The 23523-nt window shown below is 43.1% G+C and overlaps 1 protein-coding gene across 6 annotated transcripts in view; it reads left to right on the forward strand.

The window, feature by feature from the left end:
- Positions 1-23523, forward strand: part of LNX1 (ligand of numb-protein X 1) — a 312361-nt gene that overhangs the window by 80057 nt on the left and 208781 nt on the right. The window contains exon 1 of one of the 6 annotated variants that reach the window (XM_065598036.1): positions 11234-11692. The exons of 4 other annotated variants lie outside the window; for them this stretch is intronic. The gene's annotated coding sequence lies outside the window, so the exon portion shown is untranslated. Of the gene's footprint in view, positions 1-11233; positions 11693-23523 lie in introns of those variants that run through there. One more of the 6 variants, XM_065598037.1, reaches the window with a different exon arrangement.

Raw genomic sequence — 23523 nt, forward strand, 5'->3', positions numbered from 1 at the left:
AGCCCCTTCATCTGCAGCATGGAACATCCTCACCGCAGATGGACTCTTCAGAGAATTTGCAGCCTATTAGCGAACCCTGCAGCAGCAAGTCTCAGCCTGGGTTAACTGACACAGGCTCATGCTGCAGGACTAAAAATAGCAACGAAGGCATTCTCATTTGGGCTGGAGCCTGGGCTTTGAAACCTCTGGCAATAGGGGTGGGTCTCAGACCCTGGGCTCCAGTCTGAGCGGGAACGTCTATGTTGCTATTTTTAGACCCATAATGTGAGACCCACGAGCCCAGTCAGTTGACCCAGGTTCTGAGACTAGCTGATGTGTTTTATTTTGTTTTCCAGTGTGGACCTGCCTTGTGAATCTATGAATAACCAAAAAGTTGTAAGAATTTTTTAACCATGGTCAAAACAACATTTCCCCATAATCTTATTTTCATAAAGGGCTGAACCATTTTTGCTGAAACTTTCCAGAAACATTGTCTGAGGCCAATATTGGGCATGGAAAATTTCAGCTCGATCAGTTAAAGTTTGACAAAGTTATAGGCACCTGAAAATAAGGTCTTAGAATTAGAAGTAGTAGGGAACCTTAACTAGAGGTGACCAGCTCTGGCTGTAAGCAACAAGATTCACTATAAGCAGTCTGGCTGTAGTGGATGAGCCCAGTGAGGTAGAACCATGCACTCAGGGCTGCATAATAGAAGGCACAGAGAGGACAAATGGGAAGGAGGTTGGGGGCAACAACAGAGCAGAGGGCACAAAAGGCAACAGGAATCTTCACAAGGGAGGGACAAGTAGCTTAAATTTGATACTATATACCATAATTCACTGTCAGGTGAGAAGGCAAGGTAGGAAATAGCCTAGGGATACAGCAGTAAGGTTTAGGATTGTGCAGACCTTGACTGGTAGTTGGAGGGTCCTTGGGCTGGAACCCTGTGTAGAGGGTGGGCCTGGGTTTCCCTACCAGTCGATGGAGAAGTAGCACTGTTACGGGGACCGTGAAAGAGAAGACTGCCTGGGACAGTCAGTCCGGAAAGACTTTAGATGCATGTGATTTCCCCAGAAGGGGAAAACCACAGTGACCTGGCCAGAAGGCCAAGCCATGAAGCAGGAGCAAGTTGAATCCCAAGAGAGCAAGACTGAGAGAGTGGTGGAGTGCAATCGCAGGAAGGGGCACCAGCCTGGCAGAGCTAATCACCAGAAGTGGCCAGAAGGAGGTTCTCCAGCAGTGAGTAGTGCACCCCATGATAGGTCTATGAATAACTCCTAAGACAATTATTCCATTTACTGAGATATTGCTTTCAACAAATACACAATTTATTTTTTTCTATTGAGAACTGGTATAAGATATCTGATACCTTCAGCACTTGGCAATGGGCGGGGGGGAGGGGAGAGGGAAATCAGGCTTATTGTGATTTATCTGCTTGCTTATTTATGGGTTTCAGAGTAGCAGCCGTGTTAGTCTGTATCCGCAAAAAGAAGAACAGGAGTACTTGTGGCACCTTAGAGACTAACAAATTTATTAGAGCATAAGCTTTCGTGGACTACAGCCCACTTAGTCCACGAAAGCTTATGCTCTAATAAATTTGTTAGTCTCTAAGGTGCCACAAGTACTCCTGTTCTTCTTTTTATTTATGGGTGTAATCCTGATTTCTTTACTCCCCCGAAATTAATGGCAAAATTCCCATTGACTTCAATGGAGCCAGGATTTCCCCTGACATGTCTAATCAATTAAATTTATCTTCTGTATTTCCAGAGTTCTCATCTCCTTAGTATTTATTAACTGTGAAGGATTTCATAACATTTATAGCTAATTCCAAATAAGAGGTTTAACTTATTAAGAAAAATATTTTAAGATTTACAGAGAAGCAACACATAGTATTAGATAGCTTTGTAGAAGACTTAGGCTAGAATTTTAAAAAAAAGTTAGTTCCTAAATGTGTAGGTATCTAAATACCTAATGTAGGTATCTAAATATGAATTTAGGAACCTAACTTTAGCCATCTAACCTCGAAAATGTTTGCCCTGAGTTTCTATGCAAACTGATCTCTGGCATACTCCAGAGTGCACAGCTTGCTTCCAGAAAATGTGGCTGTGCATGGTTGGTCTGGTCCAAAGATGTACTATATGTCATGACAACCTGGCACTGCAAATGCACTTAGGAAGAAAGGTCTTTCATGCATAGAGGATGTGGCTATATAATGCCATGATTTAATGCCATTTTATGTAGCTATAAGTACAAGTGTTCTTAAAAGAGGGTAATGCCCTGATTACCTATTGAAAAGTGGCAAGAAACTCACAAGTGGTCCACTAAAAATGCTTAGGAAACTGGAATTTTCTACAGTCACTTACAACCTTCCTTTGAGCACCCACTTCACTGGCTGTGTCCGAGAATTCAGGTTAAAGAAACAGAGCATTAACAGCCTAGATAGGGCATTGACAAGGAGGCAGTGTGGTCTCGTGGATAAAGCACTGGACCATGACTCTGAAGTAGTAGCTTCTCTTCCTAGTCCTGCCACTGGCCAGCTGGGTTATCGCCTTTCTGTGCCTCAGAATTCTCATGGGTAAGGCCCAACTTGAATCGCAGGATGATTGTCAAATACTTGTAGCTGAGTTACAAACAAGACATGGAAAAGTAATAATAGACCTTTTATTAATTGCAGTAATTTGGAAAAGCCAAAAGACCTATTTAAGAAAAATTTGCTGGAACAATATAAACACTCAAGTATTATATTGTACCTGCTATTTTTTTTGATAACCAGACATTGTGCTGCAACTATATTACACTAATTTGTGTGTGGGGCTGATAGCCTGAGCCCCATCGTGCACAGGGCTGACAGCCCGAGCCCCAGCTGTGGTCAGTTTGGATAAATAGGGTTCTACTGTACTAATGGCTGGGTGGGAGGGGAGTGTGTGTTGCAAACCTCAAAATGTGTGAAAAAATGTGGACCGTGTAAAATAAGCTAATTAAAATCAAAATTGTGGTAGAAACCAAATATTGCGGGATCTGCAATTTCCACAGTATCGCCAATTAAGTAGGGCCTTACCCATATGTAACATGGGGATAATGATACTTACCTCCTTTTGTGAAGCACTTTGAGATTTGCTGCTGGTAAGTGCAAGAGATGGTACTGAGCCACAAAGTTCATTTCAGGGATTGGCACCAAACATACCCAGACATTAGCCATGTTCAGGACCATGAAGTTCTGATCTCATCTGACTTTTCCCAAAACTCAGGGGTATTTAAGTCTTGATGTTGGTTCGGGCACATCTCTAATGTAGACACATTGTTCCTTTGCTCAGTGCAGTGTGACAGTAAGGCTGCCTTTTTATGGGAGTCATGGATAATGCAAATTACATGTTAACTTTAAAGAATATCTGAGTTTTGGGGCTTCGTTGTGTGAGCAAGTAGATGCAGTAGTAGACAGCTGGACTAGCTTCACAAAGAACCTTGAGAGTTGCCCAGGGGCATTCTGGGAGGCTGAGGGAGAGCCAAGGCTTTCATAACTAGGGCTAGTGCTGTAATGTGATTTCATCTTCGTCCACTACTACTAATTGTTGGAGCGCACTGGGGGAATCACTGAGCTTTTATAACGAACTTAACACGCATTTTTACTGGAGGAGGCAGCTTCAGTACTGTCCCACTTTCTTCTTGATTTTTGGCTTTCTGTACTGCTGCGGCAGTGAGGCTGCCCTGGCAGCACCAGTCGGAGCTGTTTAAAATATTTTAAAACTGTTAGTTAAATGTTTGTTGCACAACAAAGGAAATTTTGATTAAAACAATGTGACCTGTGAGACTTTTATTATAAATTCATGATTTTTTTATATTTTCTCTCCATGACCAGACCATGACTCATTATGTAGCTTGTTGTGATAAACCACTTGCCCTAGTCATAAGACTTAAACAATTGTGAGATTTTGGGTAAAAATTTTAAAAGCATCTAAGTGATGTTCTACTGTTGAAGCTGTTCCACTGGGTAGAAATCAATAGTCACTGGGTCACCGAGACTGAGTGAAAAATAACTCTCTAGCCCAGGGATCTGGTCTCACACTTCAGTGGTGGATGCCCTAAGTTCAAGTCTTTGTTCCAATAACTAATTATTTATACAAAGTGGAAGAGTTTCAGCAGGAAAGAATAAGCTAGATATACCGTATTGCCCAGTGGTTAGGGCATGATCCTGAAAAGTGGAAAATGTTGATCCTTACTCCAAATCAGGCAGAGGGGGGGATTTGAACCTGGATCCCCAACATCTTGGGTGAGTACTGACAATTGGGCTAACGGTTATGGGGGTTACTTCCTCTTCCTCCTATGTGAGAGCTTGGGAGCCCAACTCCAGGAGAGGGTTCATGGCTATCCATCCCAAAGGGAGCTAGGCATCTTCCTTCAACCCAGACTTGGCACCTGAGGGTATGTCTACACTGCAATTAGATGCACACGGCTGGCCTGTACCAGCTGACTCAAGCTCACAGGCCTTGGGCTGAGAGTCTGTTTAATTGAGGTGTATATGTTTGGGCTCCAGCCTGAGCCCAGGCTGTAGGACTCTGCAAGGTGGGAGGGTCCCAGAGCTTGGGCTCCCTCCAGCCAGAGCCCACATGTCTACACTGCAGTTAAACAGCCCCTTAGCCTGAGCCCTGCGAGCCCAACTCTGCTGTCATGGGCCAGCCGCAGGTTTTTTATAGGATATGTTTACAATGCAAAGTCCCTTTGAGGGTCAGGGTTTAGGTCACACTCCTCTCCTCAGCATCTCCTATTGGCAACTTTAGGCAGCTCTCTCCTCAGCTTATTGACTTTTGTGGATCCCATTCTCAAATGTCTAATTCTCCCCAGGCATTGGATAGGGAGCCTTTGTGTCTTACCCAGGGCTGTGGGTTCCATCTGGCAGCAGGGCGCCTAAAGTTGGTGTTACAATGCTGATCCCAATCCCCTTTGTGGATTCAGCCCCTAGGCACGTTTGAAAGCTTTACCCTTTGTCAATATGAAAACCTGGAAGTTTCAAAACATGCCCTTAATCCAGTGACTTGAGAGGGTGAGTTGAGGGTACTCAGCATATTGGAGGATCAGAATTTAAATTAACTATTGCATACATATGGTGCATGGAATATTGTATCACAAGTTGGTTGCAAAATATGGACAGCACAAAGAGAACTGATAATACACAAGGTATAACAAGCCAGACAAACTATTACATGAAATAATAATAATTGACTCTTTGCCCCTGTTACTATATAAGGAAGTAATGAAATCTTTGGGTATTTCTTCAGATTAGTTTTCCTTAACCTATGAAACCGGAAATGATTCAAAGGACCAAGGAACAATACAAATATTCTTTTTTCTCTTGTATATTTAACCAACAAACACATTAGTAAGCTGTTGCCAAATTTGATTGTATATATTTTGCCTTCTAAAGAGATAATCTAATATAAGCAATTTTTTCAAACCTGGCAATTCCTTAAAGTGTCTTACATCACTGATCAGTATTTGAAGTTTTTGTGTGGTCTTTCACAGACTAAGAATTAGGCTTTGTGTTGTTAGCGTGCCTCTGAAGACCTGTATTTCACCCTGGAACGGTTTCCTAGTTGGTGGTTGTTACTGTATAACAGTTTTCAAATCTTTCATACAACACAAAATTGATGCTATTGACAATGTTCATGCAGAAAGGCAGGAGTTGTGCATTCCCAGATTTATGTCTGACAGGAGACTGGCCCTGCCCTGTCACCAATATGGGGGAGTACATCTCTTGGACATAGTTTTTGTATATAATTTCCTATGGCTTTTTAACAAAGCAAATGGAAAAAAACAGAAATCTCTTCATGTGGCATCATATTGATATCCATGTGGCTTATCAAGAGGGTTGAAATAGTTAAATCCATCACACAGACCTTTTGCTACTTGAGCTAACAGACTAACTGATACCAACAGTAGGTTGTCCTGCTCCGTGGACCAGCACTAGAGCGGTATGTGACACTTGCCCATTGGGTTTCACAGATATCTGCTAAGAGCAGAGGAATGGTAAGACTGAGGCATGTTGGGTTCCATTCCAGACTTGGAAGGGGAGTGTGCTGTAGTGAGCACAGATTCTTCTGCCCACTCTCCCCACCCGCACCGTAACCCCTTCTGCCCCATCCTCTCCAACCTGTCCCAATTCTGTCTTTTCCTCACCTGCAGCTCATCCTCCCAGTCCCATTCTCCACTCCTAGACAGTCCCAATTTCCTTGCCCAGCCAGTCCTAGTCTCTTCTTTTGGTCTCCTCGTCCCAGCCATTCCCACTCCCCCAGGCTCCTTGCACCCCAGTCTTTGTTGAGGCAGTCCCAGCTTCCCTTCTCTCAGCTCCTTGTCTGATCCGTCTCTTTCCCCCTTTCCTTGAGTCACCCCTCAGCGCACACTGCACATCCCCACTGGCTCCTAGTCTCCCACCCCAGAGTTCCTGTACAATCTCAGTGGCCCAACAGGCTCCTTGTCCCAATCTTTTTGCCCAGCCAATCCCAGTTCTCCCCTTGCACTGAGGCTCCTTGTCAGGTCTGTCTCCCACCCCTTCCCCCCCCACTCCATTGTTTTCTAGTCCCAGTTTCCCCTTGTAACAGTCGGCAAAAAAAAACAACCCTTAATCGCCAGCGGCCATTTTAAAAAAACCAGGCTCCTCATGTACACAGCAGCCTAAACTTTTAAACTATCTTCCCTTCTCTGCCTTAAAGTAGTTAAAACTGGTCCCAAACCGCTTTTCACTAACCAAATAGCACAAGTGCAGGGGCTGGTAACCACCAATCAAATGTTAACACAACCAAAGCCTGTGTCTAAGTGTGTATAAAAGATCTTTAATTTTTGTATAAGTTAAAGTCTTTGTACCAAGATGTAAAGCTCTCCTTTCTTCTGCAAAATAAAGCAATCTCTTCCTTATCCCTGTCTGGCTGTTGTTGGTTCTCAGCTAGGCAAACCCAACATTTCAGTAACACCCTCATCCCCCAAGCCAGCCTCCAGTCCCACCTTGTTCCAGTCTACTGCCCCCACCATCCGCAGGTCTGCCACCTCTTGTTCTTTGCATTTGAATTAAGCAGCTTACTCCTTCATACTGCCTGAGCCCAGCTGGGAGTGTGTTGAGAGCACAGGAGAGACAGTATCCTTGTTCTGATGACCAGTCAAAAGATGCAGTTGTATCTCAAATCCCATTCAGCCCTGGGCAGAAGGATGCTGAGTGCAGATGGAATACTTGGGGAATCTAGCTCCAAAGCTCCAGCGAGTCTCCACTGAGCATGTGCAAACTGCAATTTTTCAAAAGCTTCTAACTTGGATAGATTTTGATGGGAAAATGCAGAGGCTATCCCCTGCCAAATTTCAAGTCCCTTTGCCAAAATATTGGGGTGCTAGAGTTTCTCAAAAGTTTGCCAGAATTTTTTAACATGGGCAACACAGTGTATTGTCCCCTAGCCATTTTTGGGAAACCACTCCGCCATTTTGGCTGATATCATCCAAAAAATTCAGCCTGAGGCAGACACTCAGCATGGAGAATTTCAGTGCGAACAGTTGAAAATTTGGCAAATTTACAAGAAACTGAAAACAGGGTCTTATAATTGGAAGTGCTGGGCAACCTTTATACTAAGGCAGGGCTGGTAGGTGATGCTATCATACATATAAACGGTGAACTAAAAGAGCATTTATATTTCCTAAAGCAATGCTCAACAAAGTAAAGTGGCCCGTAGCTAACTCATATCTGTACAACTGTATGTACTGTTGTAATATTATTTAGTGGGGGTAGCATTTTCACAGGTTTTTATTACTATCACAAAGTATTTTTGTTTATAACTATTAATGAAGAAAGGGATATTGATCAATAAACCATAAGGAAGTGTTAAGATGAACTCTGATATAGTGTGTTATTATAGTGATGTCTTAAGCTTATGAGAGTAATGGCACTGCATTCACTTTGATAGTGGTTACAGTGAGCAATTGTGTGTGTGTATATATTCGTCTGAGTTCTGAGGGCCCAGTAATGTATGACTTCTGCTCACCCCTGGACATAGCCTCTAATTTTTTAGGTCCCAAGCTGTTACTTGTGATGCCTCCTAGATTTAAAACATCTTTTTCGGGCCAAAATGAAAATATTTGTTTTCTGGTTTGAAGGCTAGACAGACATTAGTCAATTTTTCAAGCAATATTTCATGAGCCATGGTAACCAACACTTTACTAAAGACTAGATATAGCATGTCTACTCTATTCATTTTGTCCAATGATTTTGCAGTTCAGTCAACAGAATGTTTCGTTTAGTGGCTATTGTGTATCACTTGCATGAAAGAGCAGTTCCTATTGTTTTGTTTCAAATATGGAAGCAAATACCTAACCTGTAGTGTTAATGACTTGGATAGTAAACAACTAGGTAGCAGGACATAATAGAGACAAAACATTTCCCCCCTTATACCTTAACATACTAAGCATGGGCAGGGGGAAACTGATCTTTCTCATTTTCTGGAAGCACAGTTGCATTAATATTGTGTGTGTTCTCTCCGGCTGTATCAGTCACGTTGTGTGACGTGTCAAATAACATAAGTTGACATGACTGGCACAGTGTGACTGGATGCTCGGGGAAAGCCTCAGAGCTGAAATGTCACCTCTAATTCATTTATGGTCATTCTAGCCTGTATTTTGTTTACCCTTGCTGTTCTCTATAACTAGTTTGCTAGAATAGATCATGCAAATGTTCCAACGCTACTATGACACTTCTTTCTTTGGCTGTCCACAATGTAGCATGACTCTCCTGAATTAGGAAGTCCAAAAGGAAAAAAGGTTCTGAAGCTGTGTTTCTTTTCATACAGCGTAGATCAACTTGTTTTAATATCTGGTAATCTTAATTACTGAAAAAGAAGGATCAGTTGTTGCCTTCTAATTATGGCTTAAAAATTTGTGTGTATGTGTGCGCATTTGTGTTTTTATCCTAAAATCTGTTCAGGTCCTTCCTGCTGGCTGTGTTTGACTTCAGTGATTTAGGGACAAAGCCTGCCTCGCTCTTCAGGGGTTGTGAAGTGGGGTATTGCCAACTCTTGCAATTTTATCGCAGGTCTTGTGATATTCCGAGCGTTCCTTAAAGCTCCAGCTCCCAGACTCAGGTGAAACTCTCATCCTTTTATTATTATTTTTTCCAGTGCAAGTTCTGGCCTTTCATGGTTGTGGAAAAAAGCTTGAAAATCTGACCCCTAAAGAGTCAAAATCAGAAGGCCAATAAAAAGAACTGTGTATTATTTTTTAAATTGTCATGATTTTAGAGGTCTGACTCATGGTCTTTGAATGCTGGTGGCTGGCAATACTGGGGAGGGGGAGAGGACACATGGAGCTCCCCTCCATCCCCCTTGCAGATGGAGTAAGGGACATGCACAATATCAGTGAGCATAGGGATTTCTCCCCTCAGTACTTCACACCCCCAGACCAGTCCATGGAACTGAATAGGCATGGTGAAAGAAGGAAGCTGCATCCCTTGAATGGAGTGCTGAAGTGGACAGACCGAATCTGTGCACTGGGAACTCTCTGTGGCAGCATTGAGTGGAACAGTTTTGCACCACTCCTTACTATGGGCTGTGCCTACAAAGCATACATGAGCCCTTAATATTTTAAAATCTGTTTATTCTTCCATACAGTGCAGTGCCCAAAGATTTATTGCAAAAAGAAACCACAGTCTGTGCTTGAGGGTGCATTCTCCAGGCACTGAAGAATTACTGATCCTTGGCCTTTTTGTAAATGGATCCTGTGTGTGACCCAGGAATTGTATGTCTCTTGCGTGTGTTGAAGCCTTGTTTCTGTCTGTCAGAGTTACAATAACACTCTTCTCCTTGTCTGTATCAAAAGACCAATCCAATGAGCCAAAGCACTTTTGCTTCCTTACAGGACAACAAATCTTCTCCATTCCAAATGGAAAAAGACAAATATTATTAAACAGGAACATACATTCAGCTCCTGAAAGAGCTATGGCAAGAAGCCCAAGATTAAAGACATAACAGGCTGCAGGTTTGCTAAACCTGCCAACAGCCCTCCTGAACAGGAAGAAAATACTTAGCTGCCAAAGTACTACAGGGTACAGTCCTGGGCCTTTAAAATTTCACCTGCTCTGCAGGGGAAACTTCTGAAAATCAGTGAGTTCCTGTGAAAAAGGCACCCCTTTCCTGCAGGGCAGATGGCATTTTAAAGAATCAAGATTGTAGCCTGGTTTAATTATCAGAGCAGGAAATTGGAAATCTGAGTTCTCTTCCCAACTCTGCCATTGAGTTTTTGTTAACTCTTGGTCAATTCAGATGATGGGGCTAAGGACAGAGCCTGTTGTTTCCCTGGGCTTCTGAAAATCAGTGGAGCTCCCCTTTCTGTCCTTAGCCCCATCATCTGTAAAATGGGGGTAAAACCCACATTTGTAAGGTGCATTGAGATCCTCACATACTAATTCTGAATTTTTTAATAAGCAGAGAGAGTACTTATTTTCAGCACTGAACATGGCCCAGGATTTGGCCTGGGATTTCTATAATTGAAGGAGATCAAAGAAAAACATTTTTTTTAAAGGTTGTTTATTTTGTGTATTTGAAAACACTCTGATTGAAATGCTGGTTCCACTGAAGTTAATGGGAGCTTTGAATTTTTCAGGTGGCCCAGGATTTCAGGCAATATTACCGTTTTCCCAAATAGTCACTCTGTTAGTAAGTTTCCCTTACTCATGTGTTCTGTCTTCCACACAGCAACAGAGAAGAGAGTTTCTTTTTAAAAAAAATATGAAGATGTGATTGTACAACCACAGAACTTGGCAGGGAACTTAGAAGCAGATATACTACCTGAAATACTCAACCTATTTTTTATATATTGATTTTTCAGGTTAATCTGTATCCCTTTTAAGTTTTCAGAGTTTTTGCTACTTGAAATACATCTTTGCAGAGATAGTAAAATATCTTTTTTTTAATATATCATTGCTTGTTACTGGCATATTTGTATTTGAGAGGTGTGTGTATAATATTTGTGGACTGAAAGACTTCTATTCTTAGTTCATACATTTAACAGTGTTGCCAAACTTCAGATTTTTGAGTTGCTGCAGCTAATGCATCAGGTGCTCTTAAATCTACTCTGCCTGTTTGTGATGGGCTGGACTACCAATACTAGCCCTGCAAGAGCTGAATTAGGCCATGTGGGCCCAATCTGCTAATTAGTTTGCAAGCAGGGGAGATTTAGAATGGAGGCAGCTAATTAAGAACAGCCTCACCTGTGCAAGAACAGGTAGTTGCTGCAGAGAGGGTGATAGTGATTGTGGTTGCTGCAGGGAAGTAGGCTGCAGTCACTCCCTGAGTGGAGGGAGTTGGAGGCTGGCAAACCCAGAGAGAGAGGAGAAGCCAGATATGTAGGAAGAAGCCCAGGGAAACAAAAGCAAGAGGTAGGACTGTGCAGGGAGTCTGGCTGCTTGGGCTGGAACCCAATGTAGAGGGTGGGCCTGTGTTCCCCTACCAGCCACGGGGAAGTGGCGAGGGAGTTAGAGGCACCAGCCAGTAGGTCTGGAAAGACTTTGAATTTCTCAGAAGTGGAGGACTTTAGTGTCCTGGCTCAGAGAGCCAAGCCACAGAGAGGAAGCTGCAGAACCAATATGAGCGGGGCAGCAGAGTGAGACAAGATGGGAGAAACCAACACCAGAGGGAGAGTGCAAGCTGGCAGAACTAATCCCTAGGATGGCCAGCAGGAGGTGCTACTCATGGTGAGTGGACCCTGTGATACTATTGCATTGCATATGTTTGAGGGTAGCTGTAGTGGCACATCAAGATAATAAATCCCACTGAAGAAATGCAACTAAAACTACTATTTTGCAGTAAAATTCTCCTTAAAATAGCTATGCTACAGGTATCCTGTCTGAAGGCTTAAGTCTCCATTTGAAGTTTCCAACACAACAGTATGATGGTAGGTTTCTCCAACATAATAGTACATCAGTTACTTTGGATACTTAACATTAGCACAGTATAAGAAAAAAAATTAACTTATCACAATGTACCCTGTTATGTGACCTATTGAGACCAACAAAAATTGGTTACATAATAGAGTTGGTCATCTTACAAAGAGAGCAGAACTATACTTGGTGGGTCAGATCCAGGCCTACCATACAGGTCTTTGTGCTGCTGTACTGGCACAACCAAACTATAAACTTCACCTAATTGGGCAGCTGGGCTGATTTTCCCCATTGGGAAAATTTCCAAGTGGTGTAGAGCTAATGTAGCTGACTCAATGCTGCCCCTGGATTCCCAATGTCAGTGGCCAGAGTAGCCCCCAGATTCCCCAGGGATTTGGGGGGGGGGGAGTAAACATGGTTTATAGCCAACTTTTATTGTGACCTTTGCGTCCTCTGCTAAGTGGAACTTGGCCAGGCCCAAGGACCGGGACCAAGGTGGCTGGGGATTTTGGTGGTGAGGTCTCTTCAGCCAAGAAGCCATGTCACAAGGCACTCCCTGGCTCACAGACTGATCTGAAGGCACCACAGAGTCTCCTGTTAAATGTTTGTGAGACATATCACCATTGCAAAATACAATCTGCATTTTCCATCCCCGGGAGTAGGAGAAAGTGAATGGAAACCATCATCTGAATTATTTCACTGATTTAAGAGCAACTTAAAATGACTTTGGAAGAATCTGTAGCTTTGACAGGATTTGTCCTATCTTTCAAGAAGTGAGGTTTTATTGTTTTTTTTTGTTTGTTTGTTTTTAAATTAAATTTAATAAACCAGCAATTTGAGATTGGAGTGAAATATTCCGATAGAGGTATTCATAAAGGGGAATACGGTATCAGAGATAATATATGGAGATATACCTATCTCATAGAACTGGAAGGGACCTTGGAAGGTCATCGAGTCCAGCCCCTTGCCTTCACTAGCAGGACCAAGTACTGATTTTGCCCCAGATCCCTAAGTGGCCCCCTCAAGGATTGAAGTCACAACCGTGCGTATAGTAGGCTAATGCTCAAACCACTGAGCTATCCCTCCTCCCCCTGTCCTTGAGGGGTTTCCGCTGATTGCTCTCCACCTTCAGGAGTTACTCAGCACCTTGCAGGATCAAACATTCCCCAGCACCATCTGCCTGACTTCCTGCTGAAAATGTAATGAAGCAGTATACTGTCACACCCACTTTTCTAGGAAGTGAAAAGTAGCAATGCCTGGGGTAGGCATAAATCTCTCTCCACCTGAGGCATTACTATACCATTATTATTTTATCATCTCAAGCTACATTAGGCTGCCCATGAACTCTTGCTCCAGTTAGGAGCAAAATCTCCTTGTCGTTTCAGTAGTCAAAAGATGCTGAGTTTAACCTTTAATGTTGGCTGTGGGGTGATTTCATTCAAGTGACAGAGAGTAGCCTCCATGCTGATGTGCTCTAGTTAGTTAAAGAAATGCTCAGTGTTTGCTGCTGCTACTTGTGCCAGGAACAAGTCGGCCTCCGTAACACAGCTATGCACACGGCCCGCCCATGAGGTCTTGCAATAAAACCTTCTTGCTACTATACTTCACGCAGACACAAGTTCCTGCTCAAGTCTTCAAGAGAACAAAGTAACATGGGAGGACAGGAGGAACTCCAGTAATCTAGCAAAAGGAAAAATAAAATGGCATCATTCTCTAACGTTGGCATGATTAGGTCATAAGGCCAGTCAATGACTTGAACTGCATATCCATGCAGGGTTATAAGGAGAGAGTAAAGAATCTTACCCTCCCGCTCGTCCCCTCAACCCCCTCGCTGAGGGATACTGACACTTTGGGTCCAGCTGTGCAGGACTGACAGGATGCTGTGCACCTCCTACTCCCTCCCTGGATCAAGTGGGTTGGGAGTGGGCAGAGCATTGGCTTTGCTCCACCCCTCCCCTCCTTTACATTGCATTGGCCAGCACAGCTAGGGTGACCAGATGTCCCGATTTTATCGGGACTGTCCCGATATTTCCTTGTTTGTCCCGCGTCCCGACCGATGTGCGGTCGGGACACTGGACAAACAAGGAAATGCTCCGGAGCCTGAAGCCCAGAAGTGCTCGCGCCCCCCCCCGCCCCAACTGCGTCCCCTCCTCCCCCATTGACTCCCTCCCCGAATCCCCACCTCTTCCCCAAGCTCACCATTTCTCCTCCCTCCACAAGCGCTGGAGGGAGGCCCCGGAGACGCAGGGGGAGCGCGGGGCCGGGGTGAGTGAGAATCCAGCCTGGCCCCGAGCAGGCAGGACTCAGTCGGGCGGTAGGGAGAGTAGGGAGGCGGCCCGCGGGGCCAGGCGGCAGCTGTTCTCCCCTCACCCCGGGCAGCGGGACTCGGGAGCAGCCACTGCTGCAGCTCCCACTGCCGCAGGGGGAGGAAGCGGCCGCTGGCCAAGCTCGGCGGCTGCAGCTCTGGTGCCTGGGCCCGAACCCCCCGAGCCTGTTCCCCTGCAGGACGGGGGCCTGGGGCCTGCTGCCCCCACTCCGGGGCCACCGCGGGATAGCACCAGCTGGGCAGCAGCCCAGACGCGACTGGCCAGGGGCTGGGCGCAGCGTGTGCGCTGCTGGGTCCCCGCAGCAGGCCCGGGTTCGGGGGGGGGTCGGGCCCGGGAGCCACAGCCACTGAGCTTGGCCATCGGCCGCTTCCTCCCCCCGCGGCAGTGGAAGCTGCAGCAGCGGCTGCTCCCGAGTCCCGCTGTCCAGGGGGGAGAACAGCCGCCGCCTGGCCCCACGGGCAGCCCCCCTACTCTCCCTACCGCCCGACTGAGTCCTGTCTGCTCGGGGCCAGGCCGGACTCTCACTCACCCTGTCCCCGCACTTCCCCTGCATCTCCCGGGCCTCCCTCCAGCGCTTGTGGAGGAAGGGTGGTTTTTTGTTTGTTTGTTTTGCCCCCACCCCCACCCCCCTGCGCGTCCCGATATTTGACTTGGGTGATCTGGTCACCCTATGCACAGCTGAGCCCATGTGTGGGGAGTAATTTATTTGCTACTGGTATAATCCAGCAACAAATACTATTTCTCTGCCCTGGAGAGAAGTGTGTGTCTGAGGCAAAATGCCTCCCTCCTGGAATCATGCAATTTGAGTTTTCCTTGCCTAACAGCACAATCAAACAGGGGTAAAGGGTGTGGGGAGAATGCAGAATGTTGCAGAAGAGACAGCACTGCAATTTGACTTGAGTTCTAGGTTCGATTGCCACTGAGCTGCTATCCAGCTTTGGCAAGTCCCTTGAACCTTTTTCACCTTAGTTTTCTTATCTGTTAAATAGGAATAATGATGTCCACCTTCATAAAAGCACTTTGAGGTCTCTGGATAAAAAATGCTATTAAATGAGTGCAAAGCATTATTATTGTACACCTGCAGTTCTGTTCTATATGTGCAGAATATGCAGTTGTGTGCACAATTGCTTGTTTACATTCACTTCCTGCATTTTACATATACAATTTATGATCCCCTTTATATATACTCCCAAAATAGCAAATTTGAAGCTTGAAAGTTCAAATATTTGCCAAAAAGCACTATTTGAATTGTATTGATTGTAATATTTGACATTCAAACTAGCACTGTATTGGCTAATTAAATAAATCACTCAGGGCACTGACATAATACCATGTAACGTACATAGCTAACCAATATCCTGCAAATCTCGACCCGAGAATATTCACAACAAATTGTTCACAAGCTAATCATATAGAGTAGTGAATTGCCTGAAGAAATAAGCAAACCATTTTAAATAATGAATAATTTAAAGAATTTCACCAACCTATTGCAAATGTTTCTCTAACAGAAAAGGGGGAAATTGACAACTAATTCTTTATGAATTATTTACTTAGCTTTTACCTCTTGCATTGTTGTTTCTAAAAATAGGGTATTTCTTGTATGGGTGAATCTTGTCCTTTTTGCACATGGCATACCTCTTCAGCTCACCTGTACTGAATTACTCAGTTTGAGTGATGCAATATATGGGCCATGGTTTCAGCTGTGCTACATGCAGGGCTCTCCAGTTTCTTCTGTGAAGTTAAGTGACATTAATTGCTATCTGCTAGTGAAGATCAAAGCCACTGCAAGACAAGGGAGTGTACATTGGCCCTGACAGAAGGTGAAGAAATAACACTGTAAACAAAAACATTTTGTCAATGCTTTGGTGTGTCACTTGCTAGGGAATGTTTTAGAATATATGACATTTGCATTTGTCATCCACACCATCAGAGAATATTTGTCCAGTGCTAATAAAGGGAGAAAAACACAAGTGAAGAAGGCATTTCTCAATGCACCTAGCAGAATTGTAGTCTCATCAGACAAGATGAAAATAAGTGTTTCCTATGTTTAAATCAGATGCATCCTGTAAATGACTGCTCACTCTAGGCTTGTACATGCACTAATGTACTGTAAGAAATCCTTTACAACTCTTACAACCTGACTTGCTCATCAAAACACTAAAATCAAAGTCCTGCACTGACTGTTGGTGAAGTATACTTGTAATAGGCACTAGGGCCGTTCAGGACTCCTGTGAAGCTTTGAGGGGTTCTGTCACTACTTACCTTGAAACCTTGGGTGCCTATGGGCTGTGCAGCTTTGGCTCAGACCCCTGACACCAGCAGTATGATCACAGCACAATAGTCTCACCTGCCTTCTGCCAGCCCAGTTACTTCTTGCAGAGTGATCCCCAACAACCCTTCCATTCCTGAGTCTCCCTTGCAGTGGTACAGTCCCTCTTATTGGACGCTCACAGAAGTAACACGAGGTTTGCTGCCTCCTGAGAGCCAGTACACACAACAGTTTGTTAACTCAGCTGGCATGATGCACTCCACTCTAATACACAGCTCTGAGATGGTTTGTAGTGAAACTAAACAAGCTTATTAAAAAAGAACATAGACTTACCAGTAAGTGATTTCAAGCAAGGATGAAAGAGGTATAGAAGGGCTACAAACAAATGAAAAACAACACACTTGCTGGTGTATCAAACCTATTTCTATTAAGAGAGCTTTGCCTGACATAGTTTCTTACTCACATCAAGTTGTCAGCATTCTCTAGCCTGTTGTAGCGGGAGGACCCATTGTTTATAGGTACAGAGTGCTGTCGTCTTTGTTTTTCTCAAGCGATGGATGCCCCAAAGTCTTCCAGCAGTTCCTTTTTTATCCCCAGGCTGTATCTTTTGTCTTCAAAGTCTGGAAGCCCTCCTGTGGGCTCAGGTTTCTGTGTCCACCAGGGAGCTAACACCAAGCTAGTTTTGCTGTATCCTGTGATTTACAATGCAAATTTATATTCCGGAAATCTCTGATGCAAATGAGTAGTCCATTGTCCCTGACTCTTGTCACACCTGGCTAAATCTGCAATTGAGCGAAAGAGGTGTTTGCCTTTTTCTGGGGAAAAAACACCCTGTTTTGCCTCCTTGGTCTGTTTACAGATCCCAAATCATATCTGAAAGAATGCATAATCTCACATACAGCATTGTTACATTCATTTCACAGTGCTATTAATGACCAGAGTGTTCTTAGTTTTCAAATTATATATTTCAAAGACACCTTTCAAATTAACATCATGACAATAGTGCATGAGGTGTTCTGAGCTGGTCAGGCCGGCTCAGACTGACTTTTTTTTTTTTTACATACGAGGGAGCCCCTTGCTATCTGGCATTGGGGTGTTCTGAGGGTCACAACTCCTCACTGTTGCTGGATACTTTATAGCTATTGTTACCAAAAACACATTCTCTCATCTGTGGCTGGCTAGGATGGAGTGCAGCTTTCTATCAGTCAGATGCTGACTTGGCCACTGCGGTCCATATTGCTGAGACCTTCAGGCTAGATTATAGCAATTCATGATACTGAGGAATGAGCCCTCAAGCCATAAATACGCTTCAACTTGTTCAGAATGCAGCATTTGGGCTCCAGCAATCCTGGTGGTTGAGAACACATCACCATAGATCTCTGCTTATTACACTGGCTCCCCATAGTATCAGGTCACATTGGTCTCCGTATTAAAACGCTATAAGGAACTGGCCCAACCTACCACCCAGGATGGTCCTTTCTCCATGATCCCATTGGAACAGCTTTGTTCCTCAGGAACCATGAAACAGTTAACCTGGACTCGGAGGGGGCGATGTGGAGGTGGGGGAATAAAGCTTTCTCAACAGCTGTAGTATGGCTGCGGGAACTGTGAGTAGTAGAAGCATGCTGGCTCAGTGTGGGGGAGGAAGGATAGAAGCTAGACAGGATCCTTTTTTATATACAAGATAGTGCTTTCTACTTAAAGGGCCATAAAAATATAAATGGAATCACCACACGAGTTCTGGTTTTAGTATGTGCAGTTCTTAGTTAAATTAAACATTACCACATTTAATTAATAAGATTAATAAAAACTAAAGCTAAGTATTATTGCAAGCTCTGGTCCTTACCTGGCCTAACCTAAGTCCTGATTTGCCTCAGCCCTGGACACCAGTTTTATGGTCCCCCTACCTTGGTGCCACCTTCCTTTTGGCTTCAGTCAGTCAGATTTGTCCATCAAACCAATAACACAATGTGCCCTTTTACTCTCCAACAGCCATGAGGAAACTGGGGGTTTTCCACACCCAAAAAGAGAAAATAAAGTTGGGGGAGAGGAGGGAAAAAATATAAGTTGATAGTTGCACTTTCCCCCTGGGAGACTGAAGTTCTGCATTTATGTTGTCATGTGGTCTGAGAGAGACTGACAGTTGTACTCCCAGGCTCTCCTAGCTCATGTCATCTCCTAGCTCATGAGAACTGCTGATCTATCTTGAGACTCTGAACTTAGAAGGGACCCAAAATGTTGGTGAACAGTTTCCCTAACTTGAGAGTGTTGAGACTTGTATTTCTGTGGCTGCAGTGGCAGGACAATGGAGGAGGCCAGCTTTTTAGTGCTTACCCTCTTCTCCAGATCTCCATATTAAGCTCCACTAAAGTGGGTTGATATGATTAAGATTGTCCCATCACAGTTGGATACAATGGAACACAATTCATGTTTTGTCCTTGAATCCACTGAGCGGTTAGAGGCTGCTGAATAAAGTATAGCAAAGCTCTCCTTTAACATGAACTGAAAGTACAGTAAAGTGTAAACTACTAGAGGCTAATACACATTCACGTCTTTCTGAATTTGAGGATAATAATTTGTTCCCCTTCAGCCAACACATCCAACCTATTGACTAGAACATCTAATGTGGGCACTTTAATAGGATACTTAAATCAGCACTTATGTGTCTAAGTGCAGACATGAGTATCCATTTTTTTGACATATTAAGTCACACTGCACTGAATATTGAACTCTAAGTGTGCGGCAACAGACTCGGATAATCATAGTAGGGCTCTGAATGTTCCTTTGACGTTTCCCTAGATTGTGTTCTATTAATGTTGGCTGGGTTTGACAGGAAAACTTTGGCATTCATTTGCTTGGTTTTCCTGTAACATCTATGACTATTTTGTTTCAAGCTCAAATTCTTTGTTAGATTTTGTTTTGTTTTTCAAATATGTATTTTTTTCTTTCATGTGGAAAGAGTGCTTAAAAAATCCTTTTATGGTACATTATGACCATTCCAGCTGAAACTACATACTTATAAATATATATATATATAAAAGTTACCAATGTTGGTAACTGGTTTTTAAGCAGCTTTATTTATTATAGGCAGTGCTATTCATTTGCAAGATTAAAAAAATAGCAGAGTCCTGCCAACTTTTTAATGGAACCAAATATTTGTTTATTTTATAAACTGACGTGTAATAATGATCAATACATATTTGTTTTCCTACCTACATAAATAGTGGATTTTTAAAACAAAAATCCTGATCTACAAAAGTATTAATTTATGCTAGAAAAACAAACAAGGTTAGATGTAGTAATCCTCCAAAAAGCACCCCCCTCTTCTCTGTTTTGAAGATGGTGTCATAATTTCTGTATGTAATTAACTTTTCATTCCTTTTTTTAAATTGAGGGTCTGATGCTGCCCCTCCTCCCAAAAAAGTCTCCTGGTCTCCTCTCCTCTCCTCTCCTCTCCTCTCCTCTCGATGACTTTTTATAAGGGACATCTTTGTTACTCACTGCCTGCACTGTGTAATTGTTTAAATCAACCCATCAGTATAACATATTATTGAAATACATTCAGTATATTTGGTAGTGGATTTGAGGGCTCTTGATTGACCAAGATAAGAATTGACCTGTACTTTCTCCCATTTCTTCAAACTGAACCAAAATGAGGCCTTTTCTGAATTTGATCTAACTTTGGTTAACCAATTACTTTTTTCAAAAATCTACATTCCTCTTCTCGAGACTCTCTCTACTTAAGAATATAGGATATCCCACTGCAGATCTGACCAATGGTCTATCAAATCTTGTGTACTGCCTTTGATTCATTTTGCATGAGCAATGTGACCAGTCATTAATAGACCTGTAGGCCTGTTAATCCAGTAGGTTTTGATACTTAGAGAAGAAACTGGCCACCAAGAAGGCAAAAGGCACAGCAAAATAATTGGTCAGTACCACTCTCAGCAGAGGAACTAATTTTTGGAACGGTCTGTGAGAGTACTATCAAAATTCAGCATGGGAGTATCTGTGTCAATCTCCAAATAGCAAGGCCTGTGTAGCAGAAGCTGTAATGAAAAATTTCCTCTTGCTGTTCTGCCAGCATATATTCTGCCTGAGTCCCACTTGTCCCCATGCAAACAATATCCACTCATGCTCAGTGCTTTCTACATCCATGGGAGATCTCTGCAGGATACATTCAACATTGTTGTTGTTTGCGAACCCTTTACAACATGCCTGAAACTCAGCCCAAATTGGAAAGCCTGAGTGGAGTTTCATATGAATGCCCTTTATCCCTCAAATATAGAGTCAGGATTTATGGTTTCAATCAATGACTGTGTGAAACTTGGAGGTTTGGACTGTGTGTGGTGGTTTTTGGTGTGTGTGGGTTTTTGTTTTTGCTTTTTTTGCTTTGAGTTATTGGGTTTGTTGAACATGGAACTTGTATGGTGGGTACTTATGCAAACTGAAACAACAGCTTGCTTAAACTTCTGAATTTTGCACAATTGTAATCAGATCTGTACAATCGCTCTGTGGGAGATTGATCATCATCTGTAGGCCTATCTTTATCTTCCAACCTTGTTGCATTTGAGAGAGCATAGCAGTTTCTGTGCTTGGCATCAGCACTGCCATCTTTACCCCTCGCTAAGCAGAAACTCAAGCAGGAACACAGACTATAACAATAGCTGTGTTCCAAGGGTGCACATTTCCTGCAAATGTGCATAGCTGAGAACATTTAAAACCAGCTGGAATTCTTGGTTTATGTCTGGATCACCTCAGTGGGTCTTGCAAAAGGCTTCTTCATTCCAGAGTGTGATAGCAAGGGAACAGAAAAAGTTGGGGTTCACTCACATCTGCTTCAGCTGTCAGCTTTAACTGCGGGAAGTGACCATATTAGGTTCAGTACACAAGAGCGACAATTGCACTAGCTTTAATAGTTGAATATATGTTCATGAGACTCTTGTCCTTATCCAGCAAAGTCAAACAATACCCAGTGCCAAAGACCATTCAGGGTATACAAACTGAATGGAATTCTAACAACTCTGTGATTGATGGTATTCGTGATCAGAAAGTAGCAACTGCAGTGTACACCATTTAAAAAGACATGTTGGAGGATGCCATCCGGACATATATAGCTGTTTGAGGAATCTCTATTTCATATCCTGAAACACTTTGATTGCCTCTAAATGAATCCGTGCTGCCATGCTTAGGGGTCCCACTCATCCAAATTTTGGGATTAGGGGCAAGTGAACAGAATAAGGGAAAGTCTAGACCTCATCCAGGATCTGCCTTCTTTCTTTCCTATTGACCGATGATGATGATTTAAAAAAAAATACTGTTGTGGTAAGTATGGCACAAAAGCATAGATGGGTAGAGAAGCTGCTAGCCTTGCAGTGAATAAGCCACACGCACTGGCTTCTCACTGAGTGGCATGTTTCCAGGAGTGGCAGCTCCCAGTTGAAAATGCAGACCTAGAAGAAAGAAGATTGCAGGCAGCATTTAACTGAAACAGTAAGCAGAGAAACTGATGTTTCTATGCTGCAACGATCTTTTCGTAATTGCACTCCTGCAGTTCCAGCAAAATGGTGCCCTGTCTCCTAGTACCACACTAACCAAGTTCAGATCTGGACCAAACCCTTTCAAGATTTGTGGATGTTTAATTCTAGTGGTTTAGACTGAGTTGTCAGAAAGATGTTGGCCAGATGCGTAATTTGGATCAAATCCTGAACTTCTGCAAAGTTTGGGCTTGTTTAGAGACTAGGTTTTAGTTTGGGACTATTTCCAACTAGCATATTTTCTGCAGCATTGGCCATTCCTGTAAATTGCCCAACAAACTTTCTGAGGAAAAAGTGTTAGTGGGTCTGGAACCACTGAACTGAAATATCAAAAGGGGTAAATGTGTATTGCTGCTATTCAGCTTCCACAATGATAGGAGACAGTATAATAATTACTAGCATAAAGGAAGATTCTTTGCACTACTTTTATTCAAAGAAAACTATTTGTCCTGCACTTGAGGCAATACAGCTGTGCCTACTAAATATCTTGGCTGCTCCTCTCCAGTATCTGTTGTGAAAGACTTCATTTCCGCAGGGAATGTGGTCAGAAACAGAAATCTAAAAATGTTGAAAACTCACTATGTAAAGTTAATGTATTTTCAGCTACAAAATATGCTAGCCCTAAGATTCAGTAGGTGTTCAGTGTTTAAGATAAATTCTTGCTTGTACAAAGCAATCAGAAAATTTGGCTAAAATTAGGGCAGAATCAGGACTTTTGGGGAATTCTTTCACATGTAATGGTCTCCAAACCTCTAAGTTCACTCATCATAGATACAAGAAAACCCTCAAGCCCAGGTTTTCCAAACTGAATTTCTGAACCTCTGTTTAATTCAGTGTGTGTGAGAGTCTCTCAGTGAGGAGGGTATTCTATTTTCCTCCAATTTTATGAAAGGTTTGCATTTCCCTAAACCTTCATAAAATGTAGGTGTCTCTGTAATGGAATTCATAGGATAAATTGTCTACTTCACATTGTTCCTTCTTATCTGTAGGTCTATCTGGCTAAGAACATGAAGCAATGAGCAAAGCATGAATCCACAGTAACTGTGTAGTTGGAAGAGAAGAGATAGTAGGGAAGTAAGCAATGCTGTCTGCTGCACATGTGTGGTGCCTGAATAGCTCTTGATCTGTATGGAGTTTGGATCCCAGAAACCAATGAACCAATCACAGTGTGTGTGTGATGCAATATGGAATAAAAGGCATGTGCAGCAGTCTATTTTAGAATGTGTATATAAGATGATTAATGACTTTGTATTTTGGATGTGTAGTATGCCCATACCATTCCCTTCATGTGAGTCTGGTTAGCTCTGTGTAGTTTGATTGTATGCCAATAAAGAAACCTCAGTGATGAGTTTGGAGTCAAGCTGAGTTCTTGGGACGTGAGTGGATAAGGTGTTGGAAGCCATCCCAACACAGGTCTCAGAGGCTACCCCAACAATATCAATAACAAACTGATATTGAATCATGACCGCACCATCTTGGTATTATAATAGAAGTAATTTGTCATGCCAATTG

The sequence above is a fragment of the Chrysemys picta genome, chromosome 5 (assembly GCF_011386835.1).
Source record: "Chrysemys picta bellii isolate R12L10 chromosome 5, ASM1138683v2, whole genome shotgun sequence".
Lineage (NCBI taxonomy): Eukaryota > Metazoa > Chordata > Testudines > Emydidae > Chrysemys > Chrysemys picta.